The sequence below is a fragment of the Fringilla coelebs genome (genome assembly GCF_963513975.1).
Source record: "Fringilla coelebs genome assembly, chromosome: 7".
In the NCBI taxonomy this organism is placed as follows: domain Eukaryota; kingdom Metazoa; phylum Chordata; class Aves; order Passeriformes; family Fringillidae; genus Fringilla; species Fringilla coelebs.
Genome location: NC_140035.1, coordinates 26,028,257 through 26,040,437, shown reverse-complemented (window position 1 = coordinate 26,040,437; position 12,181 = coordinate 26,028,257). Strand labels below are relative to the sequence as shown.

At 45.2% G+C, this 12,181-nt stretch overlaps 1 protein-coding gene across 1 annotated transcript in view; it reads left to right on the top strand.

Moving 5' to 3' along the window:
- The window catches only part of KLF7 (KLF transcription factor 7), a 56,672-nt gene that overhangs the window by 31,219 nt on the left and 13,272 nt on the right, over positions 1–12,181 (top strand). The window lies entirely within an intron of this gene.

The following is a 12,181-nucleotide window of genomic DNA, read 5'->3' as shown; positions in this document are numbered from 1 at the left end:
GTGCTTTTACTGGGGATAGCTGCCTTGCCAGGAGTGACCTCACCTGTGATTCAGTGATTTGAAAGCCAGTGAAAGTAGTACAATAATTTTAAAATCAGCATCAACATGGCCAGAATGTTGGTACCTTGTAACACCAATGCTGCTGTGAGGGCTTCTCCCTGCTGGGGCTGGCCAATGGGACGTCCCAGTCAAGGCCTTCCAGCAGATGATGGAGCTTCCGTGAAAGCGAAAATGAAGAGTGTGAGAACTGCTGACCCAGTGATCTTGTCTGTTCAGATATGACCCCCATGTTCGTTCTCAAGCTGGAAGTGATGGGTCCTACCCAGCTTTTCCTGAGGTTAGTCAGGGATATGACACAATTGTGTGGAACGGTGAACTTGTGAAGTTTTCCTCGTGTTGTCATGCAAATGGCGATATGGACCAGGACTCATGAGGAGCACTTACAAAAGCATCTAATCTCTCAGCACCTTTACCCTTTGGTGTCAAAATCTTGTAAGAGTTTGCATGCTTTTGAACCCAGCCTTAGGCCTGGATGAATTTTCTGAGGCTAAAACCTTTCCCCTCTAACATTACCATATGAAATCTTACATTTTACAATTAATCCACAATGAGAAACGTTTCTCACTGGCCCTGTGATCTTTCTGTTGAATTGCCTTGGATTGTAGGTGGTGCCATGATGTGCTGAGCCTGCCCATCCAGCAGAGCTTGATGTTGTGAGAAAAGGCACGTCTGCCTTCACTGGCAGAGAGGGAAGACCTTTATCAGATGACGAGACTGCAGCTGCCTGGGTGCAGAGCCCAGACCTCCCATTCCCAGCACTTCACCTGGTGGGATCAGCTACTCCTCTGATCTTACCAGTTAAACTTTCAGTGGTTTAAGCAGCCCCAAATTATGGGAGTGTTTCTGTTTCCATTCACCATGTCCTGAGCAGATAGCTTAGGCTGTTAGGAAAGCAGGAAGGCAAAAAGCAAGAAGGAATACAAGCTTGGAATGATGATCTCTCCTGTCCTAACAGCTGTAAAACCACCCTGCCCCTCCCCATGTCCTAGCTGAGCACAGCTTTGTAGAAAGCATGGTGATGAGGTCTGAATGCAGCCTTGTTGTTAAAACACATCTTTGATGCAGAACCTGGGAGCAGGAAACCTGTCTCTCATTCTGTCTGTGGAAAGCAGGTTGTCTAAATACCTGTGAACATTTATATCCTGGCAGCAACCTGAGTAAATCGAGGGAAGGAGTGTGATAGGCTTACCTAAACAGCTTATTTGAGTCTGGAGCACAGAGTCATTCAGACTCCTTCATAGTCCTTCATCCACTGATCGCTGGATGCCTTAAATGAGAGCTGGTACAATCAAGCCATCTAATGTGTTCACACTGACCTCTTCAGTGGGGTTCCCCACAGGGAGCTCCTGCCTCTGGTAAAAACGGGGGACAGAGAGAAGTAGCTATGGATATTTGGGACTGAATTATAAATGTCAGGCTGTGTCCTTTCCCATGCAGCCTTCAGGGCATGGGACAAGGAGCCCTTTTTTCCATGGGTGCTTTGTATTTTTCATGCCTGAACTGAGCGTGCTGTGGGTTGCAAATGCACCCAGCAGTGCCAATGGCTAGTAGCCACTTGGCTTAGTCAGTGCCTGAGCCAGAGGGTCTGAAATGATTGCAAGATATTTTCCTTTGGCTGGTGGTTTGTTAGTGTGTCATGCGAGAGCAGTCTGCCAGTGTGGGCTCTGTAAAACGGGAGTGAGCGCCGCGGCACACAAAGAGCTCCCAGTGTGGGGCTCACGGCACGGAGGCAGATGCGGGCCGGTCACTCAGCTTGCACGTGCAAAGTCCACTTGCTGGATCAAAGGGATTTACTGCAGTGCATGAAAACAAGAAGCCATGGGCTGGGGAGCGGGTGGGGAGTGGAAGGCAGCGGAAGGAGGCTGCATTCCTTTCATTCATATGTAAGGCTGACCAGACAGACGCTGGCTGCTGTCCTCGCTGCTGCGTGATGAGCCAGGCTGGGCTGCAGGCAATGCAGGCTGATAGCAGCTTGCTAGATTTGGAACAATCCTCTCCTGGGGTTTTACTTTGCTGGGAAACCCAGGGACCATCAAACCCCACATTTCATATTTCACTTGGTGCATCTTCCACGTTACTGTCCCACATCTCATCTGCAAGAGAATCAGGACAGCGCTGTAAGGCCCATCAGTGGTCGAACTGGTTATGAAACCACCTTCTGGATGACCTTTGGAGAGGGAAAAACAATCATCTGTGTGGGAGAGAATTTAATCTGGAAGGGAAAGGGAAAAACATTGTCTGTATGGAAAGGGAAATGAAAATATTTGACTGAACTCAAAGCTAGCTGGGGCATCTAAAGTTAAGGGTGTGTAAAGGAGCTAAGAGCAGTGGCTGTCACAGTGCAGAAAAGAAGCTCCTCAGGGAAGAAATAGCAGCTGGGCCTGTAAACAGGAGGAAAAGGTGAGCCAGAGGTTTGGGAAAACTACACTACCAGTGTGAGGGTGCAGTAAAAACATCTAAAGAAGGAGCAACCAGGACTGGCATGGTAATTCAACCCTAGCACATTGTCTCACGGTTATTCGTGGAGCAGACATCAGTGCAAACAATGGCATTTTCTCTCTTTTGAGAGAGGAAAATTTTCATCCTGCCTTCACACATGCATGGAGATGAATTGTCAATGTAATGGAGAGTGGAGAGGAAAGGAATTCCAATGAGCCAAACCCCATGTATAATCGTCAGTACTTCCTAAATTAGAAAACAGGATATTGCTGGAGAGTGTCTGAATGCAAATAAGTCTAAGGGTGAGCTGGCCTGTGACCTATGGAAAGATTAGTCATGGGATGTGACTGTCTCCCAGATCAGAGACTGCTGGAGATTTCTGTCTCCTGACAAAACCATTCCTATTAGCCTTCCTTGCAGTAATTTGTGGGGAAAGGTATAAGATGGCGTGGGTACTTTCTGACTGGGGATGATGCAGCACATAAAAACTAGCCAGGAAATCCTTAAGATTGGGACAGTGATTAAAAAAATACCCTTATGGGGTTTTGCATTTTACAAGTATCAGAAGGTTTGCTTTTTTTTTTTTTTTCCCTCCCTTTTTTTACCTTTATCCATCCAAAACCAGGATTGGAGACAACTGAAGCTCAAGTCTGAAAAACAACAGTTGGGCATCTCAGATCTGTATTTAGGTTTCTAAGGGCTAAACACGTGGGAAATACCCATGTAAATAGATGTTACTAGTCTACATGTGATCTTAAGATAGCATTTCTTCAAGTAGGGTTTGTTTCACATTGTCAGGACATCTTATTTTAAATTATATAGTTCTTTGATCCAAAATGCTGGGTGAGAGTAACTAAAACAAACAAATCCACCCTGCAGGAAAACAAAGTACTACATTTGCAAGAAAAAGATGAGACACAAGAGATTAGAAAGAGCATTTACCAACAGAAGGCTTTTGAGATGGTGTATCAAATAATAGAGAAGAACTTTCACCAAGTGTTGGAGATGAAAACGAAAATATCTGGAATCTGAAAATTATTGGAGGGGACAAAGTTGAGGAGAGTAGGCTGGATGATAGGTAAAGAAGATTAATACAAAGTGAAGGAATAACAGAGAAAATAAAGACTCTGTGTCAGTGATAGCACATGAATTGTGCTGCATTGCTGTATTGTTTTAGTGTAGCAGCATCTGTGAACAAAAAGGCAGTGAAGAGAAGGAAAAAGCAAGTAGCCAAGCACAGCACCAATTCTGCAGGATTCAAGACTGAATAATGACTTAGGGAAAAGCAGTTGGGAGAACCGTATTGGTGGCATAGGAGAAATTAAAACCAAAGTCCAAGATGTTTTAGTTGTACAGAGACCCATGGCTTTGTGGTGAGTCCACAGCTCTGTGTGCAGGACTGAAACATGCCAAGGGGACATGGAGGGACATGGAGGATCCTGAAGCTCCAATGGCAGCAGCTGAAGCAACAGATGAATACACTGCTGGAAGTTACAGCCAGGGAATTGAAGGAGGAAGGGTATGAGAAAGACCTTCATTCAGAGCTTTATTTCTTGGGGAGTACAGTTGCTTAGCCAGTTTGGAAAGATGTGGTTTTGTTGTGATGTTGGATTCTTAAAAAGTTTTTTTTGTGTAAAAACTTAACAAGTCTTTATCAAAGCTGATTAAAATAAGCCCAGCTTGATCCTAAACTCCCTATAACTTTCTGATCTTGAAGCCTTTTAGCCATTTGGCAAGTTTGGAGGGGAGTGTTGTGACTTTGTTGTGGAGAGTCAGAGCCTCACTTCATTATTACAGCAAGAGCTTAGACGAAGGGAATTATCTTTGAGAATCCCCCAGGCAGCAGGAGGATGGCCCCTGCCAACACCAGCCCTTGCCATTTAAAACACCAGTGGTGTTCATCCATAGCTTAGTTGTCAATACCTGAATTCTCAGTCCCGTGTTTCTGCTCCATCATTTGCCAAATCAATATCATGGGACAATCCTAGTGTTTGGGTTTGAAAATGTAAATAGGTGTTATTTGTTTGTTTGTTTGCCATGTGAGAAGATTTCTGGCACAAGGTAGACCTAGAAATTGATGGGTTTTGTCTGTTCAGCAGGTGCAGGAGAGCAAGTGCAGGTGCCTCCAAGTGTTACGGTAGTCTACCTTGGTAAGGCACAGAGGAGCTTCTTGGATTTGTAATTTGGTGTTTTCTTTATACCCATCCACTCTCTCCTGAGTCCCTGTGATGCACCCAGTCAGTGGGCAAATGACAGAGATCACAAAAAGAGACTCAAAGAAAAACCCACTAATTTGTCTTCTACCAATTTCCCCTTGGGTTGCTGCTGTCCCACATTGGATAGAATTGGCAAGTTAACAAGAAGCTATGATTTTCGTGTCCATTTGTCCAAAAGCACAGTCATTTCTAAGGTATTTGAGGTTACGCCAGTGATGAATTGGAGATGTGTCCTCAGAAATGCTGTTTTAGGCTGAGGTGGGCATGACTGGGAGACCTGCAGTGCTCTTGGCAGGAAAAGCCAAGTGTGCTATCTCTCATCTTAAAAGCAGGTGCTGGGTTAGAGACATTTCCTAAGCACAGTGTGGGTGTTTGAGTCTGGGTCATATCTGGGCAGATAGTAGCCAGCAGCCTGGAGGGACCTCTCCTAATCCAGAGCCTGTCTTTCCCAGCCCATGTGGACACAGTCTTACACACCTGCATACCAGCAGCAGCAACTTGAAAGCAGGAGCAGATGAACTACAAGGCTTCATGGAAGCTGACCTAAATACAGCAGAGGTGTCCATGCTTTTGCCAAGGGTAGTGGGGTCCCAAATAAAACCATGGGCACAATGGCATAAGCAGTACCCACCTTATAGCAAAAAACAGCTGCAGGTAGTGAGACCAGCCTGATGGGGATAGGGAATATGAGTTACCCATTCAGTCCCGTGCTCTCTGGCCCAGGTGTCTGTGAGGCTGTTTTTGAAATAAGTTCCATTTGTCTGACTCAGGTTCCTGCCACCACAGGACTTGCTTTTCAATGCCCAGGATGGTGTTCTGGGCAGTGGTGTGAGGCACAGGGTACATCTCCAGCCATCCAGTGGTTGTGTCCACCACTGTCAGCATGTAGTGCCTGGTTTGGGGGGTTTGTGGGAGTGTGATGTAATTGATATTCCAGGCCTCCCCATACTTATATTTCAGCCATTGTCCCCTTATCACAAGGGTGTTATGCTTGGCCTGCTTGATTGCAGCACATGTTCCATAGTTATGGATGACCTGGAAGATACTGTCTGTGGTTAAGTCCACCCCTTGATCATGAGCCCATCATGTTGCATCTCTTCCCTGATGACCTGAGCCATCATGGACCCACCAAGCCAAAACTAATTCACCTTTCTGTTCCCAGTCCAGATCCATCTGAGACACTTTCATCTTGGCAGCCTGATCCACCTGTTCTTTGTTGCAGTGTTCTTCAGTAGCCTGACTCTTGGGTATGTGGGCATCTGCATGGGGCACTTTTACAGGCAGCTTCTCTACCTGTGGCAATATCTTGCCTCAATTCAGCAGCATACATGGGTTTACCTCTGCGCTGCCAATTGGTCTAGCCAGTCCCACAGAACATTTGACAGGAACAAGGCATAAATATTCATTGGCTACAAGACATAGTTATATTATTAAGTTATTAATTATTATTCAATCTTCTTTTGGTTAAATTATTTGTTCCTTTTGCACAGTCATCTCCTTCTTTTGAGTTCTCAAATCAGTGCACTGTGAGTCGATGGTCATAATCTCCCCCTGCCCAAATTTCCCTTTCCCTAGTTTGATGAGTTGGCATTGTTTGTTCCTTGTAACCTGGTCTTATCTTGGTTGTTTTGTCAATTGTCTTTGGTTCCTTGATTTAGAAGAGCTCTTTCATGTGGACATGGTAGAAAAGCCTCATGGCCCTGCGTGGCAGGCTGGTTTTGGCCTCCACCCTGTAGAACAATTTGGACCACCTCAAGGTGCTCTTTTCCCAGCAGTCTGTCTGTACTGAAGATGAGGACATCCATCACTTTCCCTGTCTTTGAGGTTTCTTCATGTTTCTCCAGATGCAGAAGGTAATGCAAGCCATGCTGAGCAGCCCCACAGGTTGCCAGGTTGTACAGAGCGACCAGCTCATGTCAAGGGGCAAGGTGGTTCCAGAGCTGGCACAAAGGATAGGGCTGCACTCTCTGGGATAATGGGCTATTGCTTCAGTCACTCAGGAGCAATGTCCAGCCTCTCCCTGACCTGGTGCTGGCATTTGCAAAGGCCAGTGGTGCTGGTCCATTCAGCAGTCATGCTCTTGGCAACAACAGGCGGTTTCTTTGGATCCTCGGGAATGATGCCCATCCTGAACCTCACCCAGTCTTTGGAATTGCAAGGCTCTAGGCTGCTGGTGCATTCTTTGGCCGTGCACGTGGGGGCAATGAATGACAGAGACAGCCTGTGGAGCAGCATGGTCAGGAAGACCACCAGGATGAGCCTTACTCTGGTCCTTTGCAAGGATGACATCTTGACAAGGGAGCTGCCTCGGCGTGCCATGTTGGTCGCAGTTCAGGCTGTGGTGTTCTGGGCTGCCCAGTCTCTATGTGCTTGCACGTGTTGGCAATGTGACATCATGGGCTGCTGTCACACAGGGCTCCGTGATGTCACAACAGGTTTTCCACCTGGCTGGCAGGCAATGAAAGCCAAAATGGAGCTGGGAAGCACCTAAGTAGATGGATTTTGAAGCCTGTCCCACTGCTATGACTGCTGGCAGGCACTGAGCCCAGCAGGGGAGTGGCACTGTGTCCCGCAGGATTTGCACTGTGAACTGTGCCCAGACTCCATCCAAGCTGCATTCAGTGCTGTGCCCCAGCTGGGCAGCCGTGATATGTTTCCACACAAAATCCTCTTGAGGGCAAAGTGTCAACCCATGTTAAGAGGAAGGCCAAAATTTCATGCATTTTGATGAAAAATCTTAACTTCTTTTGAGCAGGGTCTTGGACAAACCGACCTGTAAGAGGAATAATAGATTGTTCTCAACATACCATTACTTTTCACATGTGTTTAATCACCTTTTACCACCACAATGTCAATTGGATAGAGTCTACTATAGAAAATTTCAAAGGGGCTTACTCCATAACACGTATGGTGATTCTCACTAAAGCAGTAGGTAACACATCTACACTCACCTTTGTGGATTTGCCACCCAGCACCCCTTTCTGCACAGAACTGTAAATAAGTACCTCGACTCTGTGTGTGGATGAACTTCTTGCACAGTGGGTGAAGCCACCTGTTTCAGGACAATGACTGCAGAACCAAAATCTTTCCACTGGTCAGCTTTAGACATGATAAGAAGGCTTAATAAGAATCAAAGTGTTTAAAACACTGCAGGCCAGTTTGCAATCCCAGAAGTCCCCATTTGCAGATAAGCACACAAATGTTGTGTTAGGTAGATTTGTTCCTGAAGATGTCTGGCTTTCAAAACTCAGAACTGAAAATTGTGGCTGCAGAAACTGAATGCTGAAAAAACATTTGCAAGCATGCTAGCTAAGCTAATGATGACAAACATGAGTTTCAAGATAAAAGCTGATGCCCAGCTGAGTTCTGAAAGAAAGGTGTACTCAACTGTATGGCTGTGCACATTCAGAGGCTTAGTGGGGATTTATTCCTTCCTCCTGTACACCTGGGCTCTCACCACACACAGAGAGGTCTTAATAGCTTAGTTAATATAAACTTCCATTTGTACATCTTGTTGGTCACCTGTAAAGTTTGCAAAGCCTTTCCTTTTTCAGAGTGAAATTTTCCACATTTGGGTTTTTTCCAGTATGGTTGTTGTTTGTTATTTTAGAAATCGGAGCATGTGTGTTGGAGAGAGGTAGGGAGAAAAGAACTGTGCACAGTGTAACAAGTTTAGCTAAAAACTTGGCCCATGTGGTTGAAAATAATAGAAGACTTCTATCTGTGAATATCTGGGTAAAAATTAACTTGAATTGATTAAGCTATGATCCATTATAAACTGACTTCCATATGAGTGATATTTTATCATAAATTTTTTGTGAGACCCGTAGAAAAGGTGATTTTTCCTTGGGCTTTGTTTGGCTTTGAATGTGTGTTAGTAAACATGTTTCATACAGAAAACCTCTTTATTTTTTGATTTTTCTCCCTGAAGACACAGTGTCACCCAGCAACGGAATGTTGTAATGCATTTGTGTTCTCCTTTGGTTACTTGCACTCACCTGGCAGCATGAATGATCTGGGTGCTTTCCAGCTGGTTGCATGTAACCCCCTTAGAGCTAAGGACAGGTGCCTTTTCCAAAATCCAGATGGGGAATCTTCCTAGCTGGTAACATTAATTATCTTTACTGGCTGCCTTGTGCTCTTGAGATTAGTCTGCTTGGTTCACGAAGGGCTGCCCAGCAGTGCTGCCAAGGCCTTTCTACTGAGCCCTGCTCAGTGTGAAGCAGCTGGGTGGGCCCTGCCAGCTGTGCCCAAGGACAGAGAAAGCACCAGGAAGGCTGGGATCTCCTTCAGCCTGTGCCTGCCAGCATGTAGGTAGCTCTGCCTTGGCACCAGGGCAGCCTTTAGTAAGAGAACTTGCCAGTTTATTCTTTAAACCCAAGCACATTATTTGCCTTTTGCATCTATCCCCATGTCAGATTCAGTGTCTGAATGATTGAGATCCTGGATCTTTTTCTACTTTTGCCGTTGACAAAAGTGGGAAATCAAAAGGAATGTATGTTCTTTTCCCCTCGTGTTTTATTCCTATGCTGTCTCTGCCAGTCTGCATAATTTTTTTTGTTCATCTTTTCTCTGATTTTCTAGTGACTAAAAGGAGAAGATGGTAAATGCTGAAAAACAGCACTGCAATAGTTTGAATAAGCAAGCTTCACATTCATTAGCAAAAATATGGAGCAAAACCATTAAAAATGTTAGCATCTGGGTAAAGGGGAGTCTGTTCCTCTTAAATTTGTCATTTCTCAACACAGTCCATGATACATGCATCTCATATTTTTCCTGGTCTATTTGCCTTTATCTATAGTCTGGAATTTCTCAGAAGCTCTTGACCTAAACTCTAGGTTTCCAAGGAGCACAACTTTGATACACTGCTCTGGATTATGTAAATATGCACCATGTCCCTTAAAGGCTATCTCATTGTCCACCCTCTAGGATACCTTACAAAAAACAAAGGGAAGAGAACACGTTTCAGAGTGCTAGAAAAATCTGATCCAGTGAGCTGCTGATTTTTTTTCCTTTTTCATCTGTTCCTTCTGCTGCTGCTACCTTGCTTTGCATCTTTGAGCTTGCAGAGCTCCACAGAATCTGAAACTAGAAGCCCTTATTAGAGGACATTTTTAAAAATTTCTTGCTGCTCCTCTGGGGACCGAAGTAATGGCAGCTTGAAGCAGCAGAGAATGTGTAATTAGGGCAAACAGCGATGCCTCGCGTGATCGGGAGAAACAGGAGGAGAGGAGGGGAAGCGCAACAGCCCGGCGTGCGCAGGCTGTTACTAGGAGACCCCGGCACGAAATTCAGGAGATGCGGGGTGCTAATGGGCCGGCCCCGCCGCCTGGGTACCAGCCCGACCTGCTGCACAGCTGCCTCTGCCTGCCCGTTGCCAAGCGACTCCATTCCTTTTCCTTTTCCTTTTCCTTTTCCTTTTCCTTTTCCTTTTCCTTTTCCTTTTCCTTTTCCTTTTCCTTTTCCTTTTCCTTTTCCTTTTCCTTTTCCTTTTCCTTTTCCTTTTCCTTTTCCTTTTCCTTTTCCTTTTCCTTTTCCTTTTCCTTTTCCTTTTCCTTTTCCCTCTCCCTCTCCCTCTCCCTCTCCCTCTCCCTCTCCCTCTCCCTCTCCTTCCCCTTCCCCTTCCCCTTCCCCTCCTTCTTTTTTCTTCTTTTAATTTTCCTCCCCCTCCACACTGGCTCACTCTGGAGGTTTAATTGGGTGGTTTTGCTGCTGGTGTTGCTGCCGGGTGCTCGTGTGTCCCTATCGCTGTACTCCTGTCCCCAGGGCCCGGCCCAGGGGAGGATGTGCTCGCAATTAATGGGGCACAAGCTGTGCTTGTGTGCTCAGGGTGGCACCAGCGTCTGTCTCCCAGCCCTGCTCCCCACCATGGAGGAGCTTCCTTCAAAGAGGAGCTGTGGAGAGGGGTTTGAACGGGGAGCACATTGCAAAGGCTTTATCACTCTCAATGGGAGTCTTGCAGAGACCCAAAGAGATAAGGCCAGGCGTTCCTCCCCTCCTCCAGGGCTCACTATGGAGGGCAATGTGCGCTTGTTAAATGCAGCCTCTTGAGTAGAAAATGGAACATTTCCATTTCTTTGAATGTTGCTACATGCTTTGCTTTTCTCTGCTTTTCAGCTAGGCAAGTGGGCTTTGTGGATGTGTGTTAGGTGCTTGTGTGTGTGTGTAAGAAATAGTGCTGCAAAAATTGGTTTCTTTTTGTGTCCTGAATGGCTACATGCTGAAGACTGCTGCTGGCTTGGTAGACGAGCCTTGGCAAGGCCCTTAGGAACTAATCCGGTGCTTTGAAGTTTGTAGAAAGACTGATTGGACATTGGGTCTCCTTCTTAACCTCTTTTCCCCCATCTCTAATATAAATATGATCAGAGTCACCCCTCTATAAGGGCATTTCTGACCTTTTTGGATGAAAGGAGCTGTACATCATTCATGGAAATGTACTGCTTTTACACTTGATCATCCCTGCCCTTCTAAAAATAGGCACAACCGTCTCACATTGTGTATTTCACAATCCTGTTAAATTCCTCTTCTGCCCCATACTGTCTTCTGCCAGCTTTTCTCTTGTGCTTTGTCACCCTTTCAAAGGCTTTTCCATTTTTCCAGCAGGTGGCAAAACTGAATAAAATGCCAATTTTAATATTTTTTTCTCTTTTTTTTGTGTAGAGAACATTGGCGGACCAGTTAAGCACTCACCATTGCCCCCTCCTTTGCATTCCTTTTAAATAATAAAAATATTAATTAGGCTTTCTATTCTCCAACAAAAATCAATTAGGAGTATATTGAGGAATGAAAGGCTCAGAAAAGTATCTGAAATTGATTTTTGTAATTAGTTTTACTGGTTGATGGGTTGCATGCACATACACTTAGATATTAGCATTGATCTCCAGAGGATGTGTGTATTAAATAGCTTGCTCTTCCCTTTTGCTAAAGAAATGAACTTATTAATCTTAAAAAGAGGCTGATGTTGTTGTGCTCTGGACTGCCACTCACCAGCTTTTTTGTAACCTCACCAGCAGAGCAGCTGCCTGAGACATGTGATGGTAACATGCTGAATGTGGTGTGAAAGTGGGGAGCAGGTCTGGGGCAGCTCCTCTGCTGAGTCTCATATTTGACAAAGTGTGTATATGTAATGAGGGAAGACAGGCACTGGTGTTAAGGAGACCTGTCTTGTTAGATTTCATTTTTCAGTGGTCCTTAAACCCAAATGTCCTTCTGAGATGTTTCTATTAAATCTCATGTAATGCTTTACATAGGAAGAGAGGAGTGACCAGTAACATTTTCTGTTGTGCCATGTGCTGTGTGCTGATGTTCAGCTAATTAGAAGAATTATGGCTGGGCTTCATTGGTATGCCATGTATGTAGCTTGTAAAGCTCTCAGGGACCCTTGGAGATGAAGAGTGCTACATAAATATAAAATATTGCTAATGTGAAGTTCTACATTAGGCTTCTCATTGTGCTGAGGCAGACTT